Source organism: Anopheles funestus (assembly GCF_943734845.2).
Source record: "Anopheles funestus chromosome X unlocalized genomic scaffold, idAnoFuneDA-416_04 X_unloc_86, whole genome shotgun sequence".
NCBI classification, from domain to species: domain Eukaryota; kingdom Metazoa; phylum Arthropoda; class Insecta; order Diptera; family Culicidae; genus Anopheles; species Anopheles funestus.
In genome coordinates this window covers 35,001-52,500 of record NW_026045216.1, presented here as the reverse complement: position 1 = coordinate 52,500, position 17,500 = coordinate 35,001, and the positions used below count along the sequence as shown (strand labels likewise).

The window sequence follows — 17,500 nt, the reverse complement described above, 5'->3', positions numbered from 1 at the left end:
GTCGTTCCAGTACACGGAATCGGACAGGTGCAGTTACACACCGTCCCTACGTGCTGAGCTTCTCCCGTTTCGCTCGCAGCTACTCAGGGAATCCCGGTTGGTTTCTTCTCCTCCCCTTATTAATATGCTTAAATTCTGGGGGTTGTCTCACATCACTTGAGGCCTACAACAAAATCAGTCACATTCCATTCGTTTCGAACCCGGGGCATAGCGAACCGATATATACGCAACAACACTTCACACACACACACACGGATTGGGCAATTTACGGTCATTTTTGAATCAACGATGGCCCCCCCGAGCACGTTGTCCGAATATCACCTCAATAAGGACAACGAGTTCCGCTCGGCATCGTTTTGATTCGATCTCTCAACAACAACTCCCGGTCGACTTGGTCGACTTGGACCCACGATGTCTCCCCCCGAGCATGTCGAGCCAACTGCACCACTATTGTATTGGACAACATGTTCCCCTCGGGCATCGATGGGTTAATCATGCACCACTATTATAAAACCCTTTGACGTTTTCCCCCAAGCACGTTGATCCAGTATTACGACGGATACGGTCAACGAAATCTTGGACATCAAAGAGGTTTTCGATTGAATTTCCCCATGTTTCACAACGTACTCTTAGCGGTATCCTACGATACGTCTCACTCTATTTGTGTGTGTGCGCGTTTACGTGCGTGCGATTTATGCGGTTCACCCCTTTACTTTCAGCGCCCTGCGGTCCCAACAAAGGTCCCGAGCACGCCATTATGCACAGTGTGGAAGCGTGTTTCCCCCACGACACTAGACGGGCTGCTCGCCATAGTGTTCTATTGTGGCACGCTCCACCCTGAAGTTTGGTTTGTTGTATATCAAGGAATTGATAGGCACTCAAGAATGTGTGCATCGGCCGGGTTTAATCGTCCGACGCGCAATATGCGTTCAACTTATCGGTGTTCATGTGTCCTGCAGTTCACATTGTGACGCGCATTTAGCTGCGGTCTTCATCGATCCATGAGCCGAGTGATCCCCTGCCTAGGGTTTTATAGTAAGGTTCCCAATGTAACACAATCCCGGTGGTACGTCCAAAGACTAACTTTCTGACTAAGTTGTCTTTATTACCCAATAGTCCCAGGCCTTGTGACTTGTGGCTCATGTCTACGCCCATGGCCACCATTCGCTAAGATAGTTTTGAAGTCACTTTGAAGGCCCAGGAACAACTCTCTTAGCACATCGGTTAACCTGACGCCGCAGTCAACTCATGTGCTTGGATCGGATCGAGCTATTGAGTATTGGGCCTGCATACTCGCTCATCCGTATCCTTTGCGTACCGCCCCATGGCCCTTGTATGTCTGCACCACAGTTCCTGTTCGTTCCGTGCCTATGGCCGGATACGTATTGCACATCGGTATACCTGTCGCTACTCAGGCAACTCGTGTGCGTGGATTGGATCGAGAACATGGTGTGTGCCCCATGTTATAATTGATAGTCCATATCCACTTTATAGGTTAAAGTCATAAGTTGTGATTGCACAACCATTCTTCATAAGAGTTTAATCACTCTTCAACTAACTTTCGTTCTGGTGTCTTGGTATCAAATCGCGTAAGACACAAGATTCTACTGGCCAAATAGAATCTAGCACATTGGTTAACCTGGCGCCGCAGTCAACTCATGTGCTTGGATCGGATCGAGCTATTGAGTATTGGGCCTGCATACTCGCTCATCCGTATCCTTTGCGTACCGCCCCATGGCCCTTGTATGTCTGCACCACAGTTCCTGTTCGTTCCGTGCCTATGGCCGGATACGTATTGCACATCGGTTAACCTGGCGCCGCAGTCAACTCATGTGCTTGGATCGGATCGAGCTATTGAGTATTGGGCCTGCATACTCGCTCATCCGTATCCTTTGCGTACCGCCCCATGGCCCTTGTATGTCTGCACCACAGTTCCTGTTCGTTCCGTGCCTATGGCCGGATACGTATTGCACATCGGTATACCTGTCGCTACTCAGGCAACTCGTGTGCGTGGATTGGATCGAGAACATGGTGTGTGCCCCATGTTATAATTGCAAGTCCATATCCACTTTATAGGTTAAAGTCATAAGTTGTGATTGCACAACCATACTTCATAAGAGTTTAATAACTCTTCAACTAACTTTCGTTCTGGTGTCTTGGTATCAAATCGCATAAGACACAAGATTCTACTGGCCAAATAGAATCTAGCACATTGGTTAACCTGGCGCCGCAGTCAACTCATGTGCTTGGATCGGATCGAGCTATTGAGTATTGGGCCTGCATACTCGCTCATCCGTATCCTTTGCGTACCGCCCCATGGCCCCGTCCTTAGAGTTAATGACTAATAGGCTTAACTCTTTGTATGTCTGCACCACAGTTCCCGTTCGTTCCGTGCCGTGGCCGGATACGTATTGCACAACAGTAGATACCATCACCTGACGTATCTAACACACCACTATTGTAACTCGTCGTCGAAGGACCTTTCAAGTGCCTGATGGCCAGGGGAGCTCTTACACGGCACGGAGACACAGTGATGCTCGCCCATCACAGTGTACAACGATCGAGTTTGCTTAAGTGTCTGGGTACCTACACACCAGACACAATGCAATGGCCACGGATCCACACAAGGCACATCACATGCAGAAAGCTTCACCAGATTATGACACATACCACACTCTTGTAACTCGTCGTCGAAGGGGCGTTCAAAGTGCCTTACGGCTAGGGGAGATCTAGCACGGCACGGAGACACAGTGATGGTTGCCCATCAAAGTGTACAACGATCGAGTTTGCTTTCCGCGCAAGCGTTCTAAGTGTCTGGGTACCTACACACCAGACACAATGCAATGGCCACGGATCCACACAAGGCACATCACATGCAGAAAGCTTCACCAGATTCTGACACATACCACACACATGCAACTCGTCGTCGAAGGGGCGTTCAAGTGCCTTACGGCTAGGGGAGATCTAGCTCGGCACGGAGACACAGTGATGGTCACCCATCAAAGTGTACAACGAACGAGTTGGCTTTCAACAAATTCTGACACATAGCAAGCGAGCGACCGAGCTACACCGAAGGCAGCCCATGGTTGGTCACTCGCGGACGATCATCAGTAATGATCCTTCCGCAGGTTCACCTACGGAAACCTTGTTACGACTTTTACTTCCTCTAAATCATCAAGTTCGGTCAACTTCAGCCATGCCAGCTGCAGCTCACGAAGGAACCGCGGAAGGTAAGCCTCCAGAAACCTCACTAAATAATCCATCGGTAGTAGCGACGGGCGGTGTGTACAAAGGGCAGGGACGTAATCAGCACTAGCTAATGACTAGTGCTTACTAGAAATTCCAGGTTCATGGGGACCGTTGCAGTCCCCAATCCCGACTAGATGGGCATTTTAGTGATTTCCCGTTCCTCTCGGAATGGGGGCGCCTATTGGCGAGAACACGCTGCGACCCACATTGTAGCACGCGTGCAGCCCAGAACATCTAAGGGCATCACGGACCTGTTATCGCTCATTCTCAGCTTGCTAAACACAAGTTGTCCCGCTAAGCAGGGCAAACGTAGCCGACGACCGCCCGTGAAGGCGCCGCCCGGCTGTAACGTCAGGTGCGCCCGGAGGCGCACTGCTGACAGCGTTCTAGTTAGCATGTTTGAGTCACGTTCGTTATCGGAATTAACCAGACAAATCATTCCACGAACTAAGAACGGCCATGCACCACTACCCTTAAATTTGAGAAAGAGCTATCAATCTGTCTTACCTCGATAAGTTTGGACCTGGTAAATTTTCCCGTGTTGAGTCAAATTAAGCCGCAAGCTCCACTTCTTGTGGTGCCCTTCCGTCAATTCCTTTAAGTTTCAACTTTGCAACCATACTTCCCCCGGAACCCGATTTTGGTTTCCCGGAAGCGACTGAGAGCACCGAATAGGGGTAGCGTCTCCCAATTGCTAATTGGCATCGTTTACGGTTAGAACTAGGGCGGTATCTAATCGCCTTCGATCCTCTAACTTTCGTTCTTGATTAAAGAAAGCATCCATGGCAAACGCTTTCGCTTCAGTTGGTCCTACGACGGTCTACGAATTTCACCTCTCGCGCCGTAATACCAATGCCCCCAACTACTTCTGTTAATCATTACCTCTAGGTTTCTGACAAACCAACGAAATCGTATAAACCGAGGTCATATTCCATTATTCCATGCAAGATTATTCTCGGCCAACGCCAACCCCACGGGGGGGCCGGACGCTTTGTCTTAGCCTGCTTTGAGCACTCTAATTTGTTCAAGGTAAATGTGAGTATCTTGAGCACCATGAGGAGCCCGTGCCGGAGTTAACCGGTAGCACGGTACTCGTTCACAGAGTAACGCCCAAGTACACCATTGTGAGTCGCAGCCGTGAGCGCGCGCACGAACGGCCCCGGCGTGTAACCGGGCGCCCGTGGCGGTCACGTGTCTGGACGGGCAATCAACTTCGAACGTTTTAACCGCAACAACTTTAATATACGCTAGTGGAGCTGGAATTACCGCGGCTGCTGGCACCAGACTTGCCCTCCACTTGATCCTTGTTGAAGGATTTATACTCAACTCATTCCAATTATGGACCATCGTTAGAGAGGTCCATATTGTTATTTCTCGTCACTACCTCCCCGTACTGGGATTGGGTAATTTACGCGCCTGCTGCCTTCCTTGGATGTGGTAGCCATTTCTCAGGCTCCCTCTCCGGAATCGAACCCTGATTCCCCGTTACCCGTCGCAACCATGGTAGTCCTCTACACTACCATCAATAGTTGATAGGGCAGACATTTGAAAGATCTGTCGTCAGTCGACAAGCGACCATACGATCTGCGTCCTTATCCAGACTTCAACTCAAGCCGCCCGGAGGCGATTGGTTTAACTAATAAGTGCACCAGTTCAGCTACCCGCGAGGGCAACAGTCCCGGCATGTTGCATGTATTAGCTCTGGATTTTCCACAGTTATCCAAGTAACTAGTGGTAGGATGATCTTGTGAATTATAGCTGTTATACTGAGCCTTATGCGGTTTCACATTCATTTATGTTTGTACTTAGACATGCATGGCTTAACCTTTGAGACAAGCGTATATTACTGGTAGGATCAACCAGAATTCGTTCCACTACAGACACACACTCGCTTAGTGGGAAATAAATTTCCACACAACTCTCTCTCTCTAGAACCATATGGAATGGCTCTTTGGTGTTGGGTAAGGCACCAATTTGTTGGGGTGTAACGGTCACCACCAACTTTAAGTTTGTTAGGGCACAACGGAAACCACTAACTAAACTTTAGGAAACTAAATTTCCTCACACATTATCTCTCACCATATTAGCACTAGGTGCTATCCACGATTGTACAACGTTTCAACTCTTGAATCGACCGTAGGGCCGCGGAATTGCTTCCGGGCCCCTATTCTCGCTATTAATTGTTCATCTCTTTCAATACATCGAGTTCGTTCCATTGGGTAGTTCGCATGGCGAACGTTTTGATGCAGCCCCCTGGGGGACCACGGCACTTTACACCGGGTATGGTGTATGCGCAACCTACAGATAACAATAAACCCCTTATGCGTGTGTAAACCGATGTTGGGCTGCTCAACATCTTTCATGGTTACATCACTTGCACCAGAACCCACGGTGCCGATTTGGTAATATGTTGTACATTTACTCTCAAGATGTACGCTTCGGCCCCTTATTCAGGGGCTCAAGCTATTACCAGCAAGAACAATCCTCATCCAGACTTGAACTCGAAACACCCGCAGGCGAACGGTTTAACAAATAAGTGCACCAGTCTTGAATCCATGCGTCGGTGGAAACAATGCCGGCGTGTTGCATGTATTAGCTCTGAACTTAGCGAGTGATTGCCTTGCAGCTGTCATACTGAGCGTAGAGCGTGATTATCGCTCACTTGAACCATGTTGAATGGCTCTTTGGTGTAGGGTAAGGCACCAATTTGTTGGGGCGTAACGGTCACCACCAACTTAAGACTTGCTTATAGGTATTTCAACGTTTTCAACTCTTAAATCGACCGTGTTTCATTATCATCTCTTCTTCTTATTAAATGCATAGAGTTCGTTCCATTGGGTAGTTCGCGTGGCGAACGGTTTGATGCAGCCCCCCGGGGGGGACCACGGCACTTTACACCGGGCATGGTGTATGCGCAACCTACAGATCACCAATATATTTGTGATCGATAATGCACACTTCTTACACGACTGACCAGTCGACAGCGCTGCCTTCCTATTATGCGTGTGTAAACCGATGTTGGGCTGCTCAACATCTTTCACGGTTACATCACTTGCACCCGAACCCATGGTGCCGATTTGGTAATATGTTGTACATGGTCTCAAGATGTACGCTTCGACCCCTTATTCAGGGGCTCAAGCTATTACCAGCAAGATCAATCCTCATCCAGACTTGAACTCGAAACACCCGGAGGCGAACGGTTTAACTAATAAGTGCACCAGTCTTGAATCCATGCGTCGGTGGAAACAATGCCGGCATGTTGCATGTATTAGCTCTGAACATAGCGAGTGATTGCCTTGTAGCTGTCGAACTGAGCGTAGAATGTGATTATCGCTCACTTGAAAGGGTCAAGCCCTTTCGAGTCGTCCGGTTTTTACGCCAGACGACTCGGTCCACCATCTTTCGGGATACAAGTTGACTAAGTGGTACCACTACACTTATCAACTTTCGATTTGGTAATCCTCATCCAGCTTCCTTTCTGGAGGTCCCGAGGATTACCAATTGGGCTGTCATACTGAGCTCATATATTGGAGATCGATAATGCACACTTCTTACACGACTGACCAGTCGACAGCGCTGCCTTCCTATTATGCGTGTGTAAACCGATGTTGGGCTGCTCAACATCTTTCACGGTTACATCACTTGCACCAGAACCCACGGTGCCGATTTGGTAATATGTTGTACATTTACTCAAGATGTACGCTTCGGCCCCTTATTCAGGGGCTCAAGCTATTACCAGCAAGAACAATCCTCATCCAGACTTGAACTCGAAACACCCGGAGGCGAACGGTTTAACTAATAAGTGCACCAGTCTTGAATCCATGCGTCGGTGGAAACAATGCCGGCGTGTTGCATGTATTAGCTCTGAACTTAGCGAGTGATTGCCTTGCAGCTGTCATACTGAGCGTAGAGCGTGATTATCGCTCACTTGAACCATGTTGAATGGCTCTTTGGTGTAGGGTAAGGCACCAATTTGTTGGGGCGTAACGGTCACCACCAACTTAAGACTTGCTTATAGGCATTTCAACGTTTTCAACTCTTAAATCGACCGTGTTTCATTATCATCTCTTCTTCTTATTAAATGCATCGAGTTCGTTCCATTGGGTAGTTCGCGTGGCGAACGGTTTGATGCAGCCCCCCGGGGGGGACCACGGCACTTTACACCGGGCATGGTGTATGCGCAACCTACAGATCACCAATATATTTGTGATCGATAATGCACACTTCTTACACGACTGACCAGTCGACAGCGCTGCCTTCCTATTATGCGTGTGTAAACCGATGTTGGGCTGCTCAACATCTTTCACGGTTACATCACTTGCACCCGAACCCATGGTGCCGATTTGGTAATATGTTGTACATGGTCTCAAGATGTACGCTTCGACCCCTTATTCAGGGGCTCAAGCTATTACCAGCAAGATCAATCCTCATCCAGACTTGAACTCGAAACACCCGGAGGCGAACGGTTTAACTAATAAGTGCACCAGTCTTGAATCCATGCGTCGGTGGAAACAATGCCGGCATGTTGCATGTATTAGCTCTGAACATAGCGAGTGATTGCCTTGTAGCTGTCGAACTGAGCGTAGAATGTGATTATCGCTCACTTGAAAGGGTCAAGCCCTTTCGAGTCGTCCGGTTTTTACGCCAGACGACTCGGTTCACCATCTTTCGGGAAGGGACCGTCTCGGTCGCAAGCTGCTCCGGTCCCTAAACAACCTGCGACAAATGATAGGAAATGCCGACATCAACACGTGTTCAGTTTGGTTTATCGCTCATAGGTCTTTTTGACCATCGATCCCTGATTATAACTCTCAATTAAACAGTCAGGAGAGTAAGGCATGCCCATCGATATCTCATCGACAGGCGATACCGCAAGAACGGCCAACGACACATCAGGTGATCGATTATTGCTACGACTTTTGCTTAATCGTTTCCACTCCTTAGAGAAAGAAACCCCCGGGGACCGTCTCGGTCGCAAGCTGCTCCGGTCCCTAAACAACCTGCGACAAATGATAGGAAATGCCGACATCAATACGTGTTCAGTTTGGTTTATCGCTCATTGGTCTGTTTGACCATCGATCCCTGATTAAACTCTCAGTAATCCAGTCTGGAGAGTAAGGCATGCCCATCGATATCTCATCGACAGGCGATACCGCTTGAACGGCCAACGACACATCAGAGGATCGTATCTTGCTACAACTTTTGCTTAATCGTTTCTTCTCCTTGGAGAAAGAAACCCCCGGGGACCGTCTCGGCCGCAAGCTGCTCCGGTCCCTAAACAACCTGCGGCATCAAATGATAGGAAAAGCCGACATCAATACGTGTTCAGTTTGGTTTATCGCTCATTGGTCTTGTTTGACCATCGATCCCTGATTAATACTCTCAATTAGAAGGTCGGTAGAGTAAGGCATGCCCATCGATATCTCATCGACAGGCGATACCGCATGAACGGCCAACGACACATCAGAGGATCGTATCTTGCTACAACTCTTGCTTAATAGTTTCCACTCCTTGGAGAAAGAAACCCCCGGGGACCGTCTCGGCCGCAAGTTGCTCCGGTCCCTAAACAACCTGCGGCATCAAATGATAGGAAAAGCCGACATCAATACGTGTTCAGTTTGGTTTATCGCTCATAGGTCTGTTTGACCATCGATCCTAGAATTCAACTTTCGAGTAAGGCATGCCCGTCGATATCTCATCGATAGGCGATACCGGTAGAACGGCCAACGACACACATCTAGGATCGCATTTACTCTTCCTTGGATAGATAACCAATACCCTAGGACCGTTTCATCGCGAGCTGCTCCGGTCCTCAAACAACTCGCGAACCACCGATAGGATGATATTAGGAATGGCCGACTTTCATCCTTTAACTCTCAGTTCTGCTTACCAAAACATAGGTACTTGGACCTTAAAGACCACTATATGTTCCCCGATCGGGGGCAATCGGAACGTCTATCCATCATCAACATCGTTTCACTCATTCCGAACCACCAAATTGGACAGACAGTACCATATTCACCAACCGATTGCTTCAACTTCGCAAACTGTATGGTAAGTTCTACTAATTTCACATCTTACCATCGACTAATAGTGCATAAATCCACTTGGAAATCACTTTTCCTTGGTCCTCGGACCTTCTACGACAACGTCCAACAAATATCCGAAGTCGTTTCCCAACTTAGACCAAGCATTTCGTATCTTTACTTCTAATCGATTTTTTCTCTCATAATTGACGATCAAAATCTAAAAACCACATTTTGAGCCAGAAGCAGTCGTCCGATCGTCCTGGGGGTAGTCTCAATCGATTTAGAAGGGCCCAATTCATAAAGATACGTACTCAGTCAAATTCATGCTTCTGGCTCACCTACCCCCTATATAGAAAACGAAAGCGTACAGGCGTGGAAAACGTGCCATTTTTCTCCATCACGGACTTTTTTTTTCTCGTTGCACCGACTCTAGTAAAAAAGTGAAATTTTTTACTAGTTACCAACTTTTGCAAATTATCATCGGATATCACTTTTCATGGTCTATAGTAAGTTCTTATCACGTTTTAGTAGTTTTTGAAAAAAAAATTTTTTTGAACTTTTCAAAATTTTTCAAAACAAAGTTTTTGTAGGCGGTTTTGTGTATGGAGGGTTACTAGTCTCGGGGTCACTGTTTGACCAAAAAACCACTATATATCATTCGAAAGGTAATTTCAAGGGCTACAAAAAATTGTTCTACGGCACCCCCCTCCGACGTCTAGTATTCGAGTTATTGGCCAAAAACCATCACTTGAGCGATTTTTCGTTCAGGGTACCCGACTCTAGTAAAAAAGTGAAATTTTTCTCGATTGACCAAGTGTTGCAAATGACCATCGGATTTCACTTTTTATGGTCTATAGTGAGTTCTGATCACGATTTGGTACTTTTTGAAAAAATTTTTTTGACGCACTTTTCAAAATTTTGCAAAACCAAAACTTTTTAGGCGGTTTTGTGTATGGAGGGTTACTAGTCTCGGGGTCACTGTTTGACCAAAAAACCACTATATATCATTCGAAAGGTAATTTCAAGGGCTACAAAAAATTGTTCTACGGCACCCCCCTCCGACGTCTAGTATTCGAGTTATTGGCCAAAAACCGCAACTATAGCGGTTTTTCGTACAGGGTACCCGACTCTAGTAAAATGATGCGATTTTTACTAGTCTAGGAACTTTTTGGTCAAAAAATCAAGTATATGTCATTCGATAGATAATTTCAAGGGCTACCAAAAATTGTTCCACGACACCCCCCTGCGACGTCTAGTATTCGAGTTATTAGCCAAAAACTGCAACTTAAGCGGTTTTTCGTCCAGGGTACCCGACTCTAGTAAAATGATGCGATTTTTACTAGTCTAGGGAACTTTTTGGCCAAAAATCAAGTATATGTCATTCGATAGATAATTTCAAGGGCTACCAAAAATTGTTCCACGACACCCCCCTGCGACGTCTAGTATTCGAGTTATTAGCCAAAAACCGCAATTATAGCGGTTTTTCGTCCAGGGTACCCGACTCTAGTAAAATGATGCGATTTTTACTAGTCTAGGGAACTTTTTGGCCAAAAATCAAGTATATGTCATTCGATAGATAATTTCAAGGGCTACCAAAAATTGTTCCACGACACCCCCCTGCGACGTCTAGTATTCGAGTTATTAGCCAAAAACCGCAATTATAGCGGTTTTTCGTCCAGGGTACCCGACTCTAGTAAAATGATGCGATTTTTACTAGTCTAGGGAACTTTTTGGCCAAAAATCAAGTATATGTCATTCGATAGATAATTTCAAGGGCTACCAAAAATTGTTCCACGACACCCCCCTGCGACGTCTAGTATTCGAGTTATTAGCCAAAAACCGCAATTATAGCGGTTTTTCGTCCAGGGTACCCGACTCTAGTAAAATGATGCGATTTTTACTAGTCTAGGGAACTTTTTGGCCAAAAATCAAGTATATGTCATTCGATAGATAATTTCAAGGGCTACCAAAAATTGTTCCATGACACCCCCCTGCGACGTCTAGTATTCGAGTTATGGGCCAAAAACCATTCATACTTGAGCATTTTGCTCATTTTGCCTGTACGGGTACCGGGGACTAGTAAAATCAGGCCAATTTTACTAGAGTAGGGGTCCTTTTTGGTCAAAAAAACAACTTTTGCTCGTTCGATAGGGAATCGATAGGGCAACAAAAAATCGTTCTACGACCCCCCCTTCCGATGTCTAGTATTCGAGTTATGGGCCAAAAACAGTTTATAGCTAATTTTTCACTCGATTTTTCACCAAGTATCGCACATTACTCCGGTTCTATACATTGGATCGTCAATCTTTAAGATTTTATGGGTAGTTCCAACTGTTTGCTACATTTCATCCATACATCACCAACCGATTCAATGTCTGTGCTAGAAGTTATTAGAGGAATAAAAAAATTTACCCTTGGCTTTGGACCGTACAATTTTACCCATTTTTGGCCCATATTTGCCCCATAGCTCCGCCGGTATCCAAGATATGGCCACACTTTCTTCTGGCCATGGGTAGATGGCACTTGTGGCTAGATTTCTTCCATGCACCACTAATCGCTACCATGTCTGTGGCCGGAGCTATTCACGAAAGCGCCTCGCGCACTTGGTCGGATTTTTGGTCCAACTTGCACCATTTTTGGCCCATATTTGCCCCATAGCTCCGCCGGTATCCAAGATATGGCCACACTTTCTTCTGGCCATGGGTAGATGGCACTTGTGGCTAGATTTCTTCCATGCACCACTAATCGCTACCATGTCTGTGGCCGGAGCTATTCGACGAACAACCATCGCAATTACCTAGGTACTTTTTCGGATTTTTGGTCCACCTGGCACCATTGTTGGCCCATATTTGCCCCATAGCTCCGCCGGTATCCAAGATATGGCCACACTTTCTTCTGGCCATGGGTAGATGGCACTTGTGGCTAGATTTCTTCCATGCACCACTAATCGCTACCATGTCTGTGGCCGGAGCTATTCACGAAAGCGCCTCGCGCACTTGGTCGGATTTTTGGTCCAACTTGCACCATTTTTGGCCCATATTTGCCCCATAGCTCCGCCGGTATCCAAGATATGGCCACACTTTCTTCTGGCCATGGGTAGATGGCACTTGTGGCTAGATTTCTTCCATGCACCACTAATCGCTACCATGTCTGTGGCCGGAGCTATTCACGAAAGCGCCTCGCGCACTTGGTCGGATTTTTGGTCCAACTTGCACCATTTTTGGCCCATATTTGCCCCATAGCTCCGCCGGTATCCAAGATATGGCCACACTTTCTTCTGGCCATGGGTAGATGGCACTTGTGGCTAGATTTCTTCCATGCACCACTAATCGCTACCATGTCTGTGGCCGGAGCTATTCACGAAAGCGCCTCGCGCACTTGGTCGGATTTTTGGTCCAACTTCACCATTTTTGGCCCATATTTGCCCCATAGCTCCGCCGGTATCCAAGATATGGCCACACTTTCTTCTGGCCATGGGTAGATGGCACTTGTGGCTAGATTTCTTCCATGCACCACTAATCGCTACCATGTCTGTGGCCGGAGCTATTCACGAAAGCGCCTCGCGCACTTGGTCGGATTTTTGGTCCAACTTGCACCATTTTTGGCCCATATTTGCCCCATAGCTCCGCCGGTATCCAAGATATGGCCACACTTTCTTCTGGCCATGGGTAGATGGCACTTGTGGCTAGATTTCTTCCATGCACCACTAATCGCTACCATGTCTGTGGCCGGAGCTATTCGACGAACAACCATCGCATTTACCTAGGTACTTTTTCGGATTTTTGGTCCAACTTGCACCATTTTTGGCCCATATTTGCCCCATAGCTCCGCCGGTATCCAAGATATGGCCACACTTTCTTCTGGCCATGGGTAGATGGCACTTGTGGCTAGATTTCTTCCATGCACCACTAATCGCTACCATGTCTGTGGCCGGAGCTATTCGACGAACAACCATCGCATTTACCTAGGTACTTTTTCGGATTTTTGGTCCAACTTGCACCATTTTTGGCCCATATTTGCCCCATAGCTCCGCCGGTATCCAAGATATGGCCACACTTTCTTCTGGCCATGGGTAGATGGCACTTGTGGCTAGATTTCTTCCATGCACCACTAATCGCTACCATGTCTGTGGCCGGAGCTATTCGACGAACAACCATCGCATTTACCTAGGTACTTTTTCGGATTTTTGGTCCAACTTGCACCATTTTTGGCCCGTATTTGCCCCATAGCTCCGCCGGTATCCAAGATATGGCCACACTTTCTTCTGGCCATGGGTAGATGGCACTTGTGGCTAGATTTCTTCCATGCACCACTAATCGCTACCATGTCTGTGGCCGGAGCTATTCGACGAACAACCTGCGCATTCACCTTCTCGTTGCACTTCTTCGGGAATTTGGTGCAACCAAGTTTTCACTATAACTTGGTCATTTTCCGTCCATCGGACATGCGGTTTTGGGTGTCGATACTTGACACCGCACGCTACAATATGTTCCTCCACGACCATGTGGTCCGATGCTTCCAACAGGAGCTATTCGAGGAGTACCGATTTTTCACCATTAAAAATGCTCAATTTTGCACCAACTTTTGCCTATAACTCAGGCTGTATCGATCGGATCTTCAATCTTGAAAAAGTTTTGGATAGGTGGCACCAAATGCTACATTTCGTTCTTCCACGTCAACTTTGTCCGATGTCTAGCAAAAAAGTTATTCGCGAACCAAGTCCAGAACCCATGCAATGGCTGCCCTCATTGCATACATCACGGCGGTTAACTCTCGTTACTCTATACCGTGGACTTGGTACTTTTTCAGGCATTCGTTGCTACTTCTTGGTTCATGATATTCGTTTACGGTCTTCACTAGGGCATTTGGTGCTCCTTATCGGTTCATGATATTCGTTTACGGTCTTCACTAGGGCATTTGGTGCTCCTTCTTGGTTCATGATATTCGTTTACGGTCTTCACTAGGGCATTTGGTGCTCCTTATCGGTTCATGATATTCGTTTACGGTCTTCACTAGGGCATTTGGTAATGGGCTTCCCATCTTTCTACTGATCGATCCATACTCACTTGCGTGCACCTAGCCTAGGAAGGTTTCCTATGGCTTCCCATCTTTCTACTGATCGATCCATACTCACTTGCGTGCACCTAGCCTAGGAAGGTTTCCTATGGCTTCCCATCTTTCTACTGATCGATCCATACTCACTTGCGTGCACCTAGCCTAGGAAGGTTTCCTATGGCTTCCCATCTTTCTACTGATCGATCCATACTCACTTGCGTGCACCTAGCCTAGGAAGGTTTCCTTGGGCTTCCCATCTTTCTACTGATCGATCCATACTCACTTGCGTGCACCTAGCCTAGGAAGGTTTCCTATGGCTTCCCATCTTTCTACTGATCGATCCATACTCACTTGCGTGCACCTAGCCTAGGAAGGTTTCCTATGGCTTCCCATCTTTCTACTGATCGATCCATACTCACTTGCGTGCACCTAGCCTAGGAAGGTTTCCTTGGGCTTCCCATCTTTCTACTGATCGATCCATACTCACTTGCGTGCACCTAGCCTAGGAAGGTTTCCTTGGGCTTCCCATCTTTCTACTGATCGATCCATACTCACTTGCGTGCACCTAGCCTAGGAAGGTTTCCTTGGGCTTCCCATCTTTCTACTGATCGATCCATACTCACTTGCGTGCACCTAGCCTAGGAAGGTTTCCTATGGCTTCCCATCTTTCTACTGATCGATCCATACTCACTTGCGTGCACCTAGCCTAGGAAGGTTTCCTTGGGCTTCCCATCTTTCTACTGATCGATCCATACTCACTTGCGTGCACCTAGCCTAGGAAGGTTTCCTATGGCTTCCCATCTTTCTACTGATCGATCCATACTCACTTGCGTGCACCTAGCCTAGGAAGGTTTCCTATGGCTTCCCATCTTTCTACTGATCGATCCATACTCACTTGCGTGCACCTAGCCTAGGAAGGTTTCCTATGGCTTCCCATCTTTCTACTGATCGATCCATACTCACTTGCGTGCACCTAGCCTAGGAAGGTTTCCTTGGGCTTCCCATCTTTCTACTGATCGATCCATACTCACTTGCGTGCACCTAGCCTAGGAAGGTTTCCTATGGCTTCCCATCTTTCTACTGATCGATCCATACTCACTTGCGTGCACCTAGCCTAGGAAGGTTTCCTATGGCTTCCCATCTTTCTACTGATCGATCCATACTCACTTGCGTGCACCTAGCCTAGGAAGGTTTCCTATGGCTTCCCATCTTTCTACTGATCGATCCATACTCACTTGCGTGCACCTAGCCTAGGAAGGTTTCCTATGGCTTCCCATCTTTCTACTGATCGATCCATACTCACTTGCGTGCACCTAGCCTAGGAAGGTTTCCTATGGCTTCCCATCTTTCTACTGATCGATCCATACTCACTTGCGTGCACCTAGCCTAGGAAGGTTTCCTTGGGCTTCCCATCTTTCTACTGATCGATCCATACTCACTTGCGTGCACCTAGCCTAGGAAGGTTTCCTTGGGCTTCCCATCTTTCTACTGATCGATCCATACTCACTTGCGTGCACCTAGCCTAGGAAGGTTTCCTATGGCTTCCCATCTTTCTACTGATCGATCCATACTCACTTGCGTGCACCTAGCCTAGGAAGGTTTCCTATGGCTTCCCATCTTTCTACTGATCGATCCATACTCACTTGCGTGCACCTAGCCTAGGAAGGTTTCCTTGGGCTTCCCATCTTTCTACTGATCGATCCATACTCACTTGCGTGCACCTAGCCTAGGAAGGTTTCCTTGGGCTTCCCATCTTTCTACTGATCGATCCATACTCACTTGCGTGCACCTAGCCTAGGAAGGTTTCCTATGGCTTCCCATCTTTCTACTGATCGATCCATACTCACTTGCGTGCACCTAGCCTAGGAAGGTTTCCTTGGGCTTCCCATCTTTCTACTGATCGATCCATACTCACTTGCGTGCACCTAGCCTAGGAAGGTTTCCTATGGCTTCCCATCTTTCTACTGATCGATCCATACTCACTTGCGTGCACCTAGCCTAGGAAGGTTTCCTATGGCTTCCCATCTTTCTACTGATCGATCCATACTCACTTGCGTGCACCTAGCCTAGGAAGGTTTCCTATGGCTTCCCATCTTTCTACTGATCGATCCATACTCACTTGCGTGCACCTAGCCTAGGAAGGTTTCCTTGGGCTTCCCATCTTTCTACTGATCGATCCATACTCACTTGCGTGCACCTAGCCTAGGAAGGTTTCCTATGGCTTCCCATCTTTCTACTGATCGATCCATACTCACTTGCGTGCACCTAGCCTAGGAAGGTTTCCTATGGCTTCCCATCTTTCTACTGATCGATCCATACTCACTTGCGTGCACCTAGCCTAGGAAGGTTTCCTATGGCTTCCCATCTTTCTACTGATCGATCCATACTCACTTGCGTGCACCTAGCCTAGGAAGGTTTCCTATGGCTTCCCATCTTTCTACTGATCGATCCATACTCACTTGCGTGCACCTAGCCTAGGAAGGTTTCCTATGGCTTCCCATCTTTCTACTGATCGATCCATACTCACTTGCGTGCACCTAGCCTAGGAAGGTTTCCTTGGGCTTCCCATCTTTCTACTGATCGATCCATACTCACTTGCGTGCACCTAGCCTAGGAAGGTTTCCTTGGGCTTCCCATCTTTCTACTGATCGATCCATACTCACTTGCGTGCACCTAGCCTAGGAAGGTTTCCTATGGCTTCCCATCTTTCTACTGATCGATCCATACTCACTTGCGTGCACCTAGCCTAGGAAGGTTTCCTATGGCTTCCCATCTTTCTACTGATCGATCCATACTCACTTGCGTGCACCTAGCCTAGGAAGGTTTCCTTGGGCTTCCCATCTTTCTACTGATCGATCCATACTCACTTGCGTGCACCTAGCCTAGGAAGGTTTCCTTGGGCTTCCCATCTTTCTACTGATCGATCCATACTCACTTGCGTGCACCTAGCCTAGGAAGGTTTCCTATGGCTTCCCATCTTTCTACTGATCGATCCATACTCACTTGCGTGCACCTAGCCTAGGAAGGTTTCCTTGGGCTTCCCATCTTTCTACTGATCGATCCATACTCACTTGCGTGCACCTAGCCTAGGAAGGTTTCCCTTTGGTACCGACTTCCATCTACGCACTCGATATAACCTAGGTACTTGGTACCGATGATGGTTAACA

The 17,500-nt window shown here is 47.4% G+C and overlaps 1 long non-coding RNA gene and 2 other non-coding genes across 3 annotated transcripts in view; all 3 read right to left on the bottom strand.

Annotated features, from left to right (window-relative positions):
• The window catches only part of LOC125774157 (large subunit ribosomal RNA), a 4,179-nt gene extending 4,014 nt beyond the window's left edge, over nt 1-165 (bottom strand). Inside the window, exon 1 of the ribosomal RNA XR_007420638.1 lies at nt 1-165. This exon is cut by the window's left edge and continues 4,014 nt beyond it. This is a non-coding gene — a ribosomal RNA (large subunit ribosomal RNA).
• A 707-nt stretch (nt 166-872) lies between these two features.
• LOC125774160 (5.8S ribosomal RNA) lies at nt 873-1,030 on the bottom strand. The gene has a single exon (XR_007420640.1). It is a non-coding gene; the product is annotated as a 5.8S ribosomal RNA (ribosomal RNA).
• A 257-nt stretch (nt 1,031-1,287) lies between these two features.
• LOC125774153 (uncharacterized) overlaps nt 1,288-17,500 on the bottom strand; it is a 49,859-nt gene continuing 33,646 nt past the window's right edge. The window contains exon 3 of the long non-coding RNA XR_007420634.1: nt 1,288-1,811. This is a non-coding gene — a long non-coding RNA (uncharacterized LOC125774153). The remainder of the gene's footprint in view (nt 1,812-17,500) is intronic.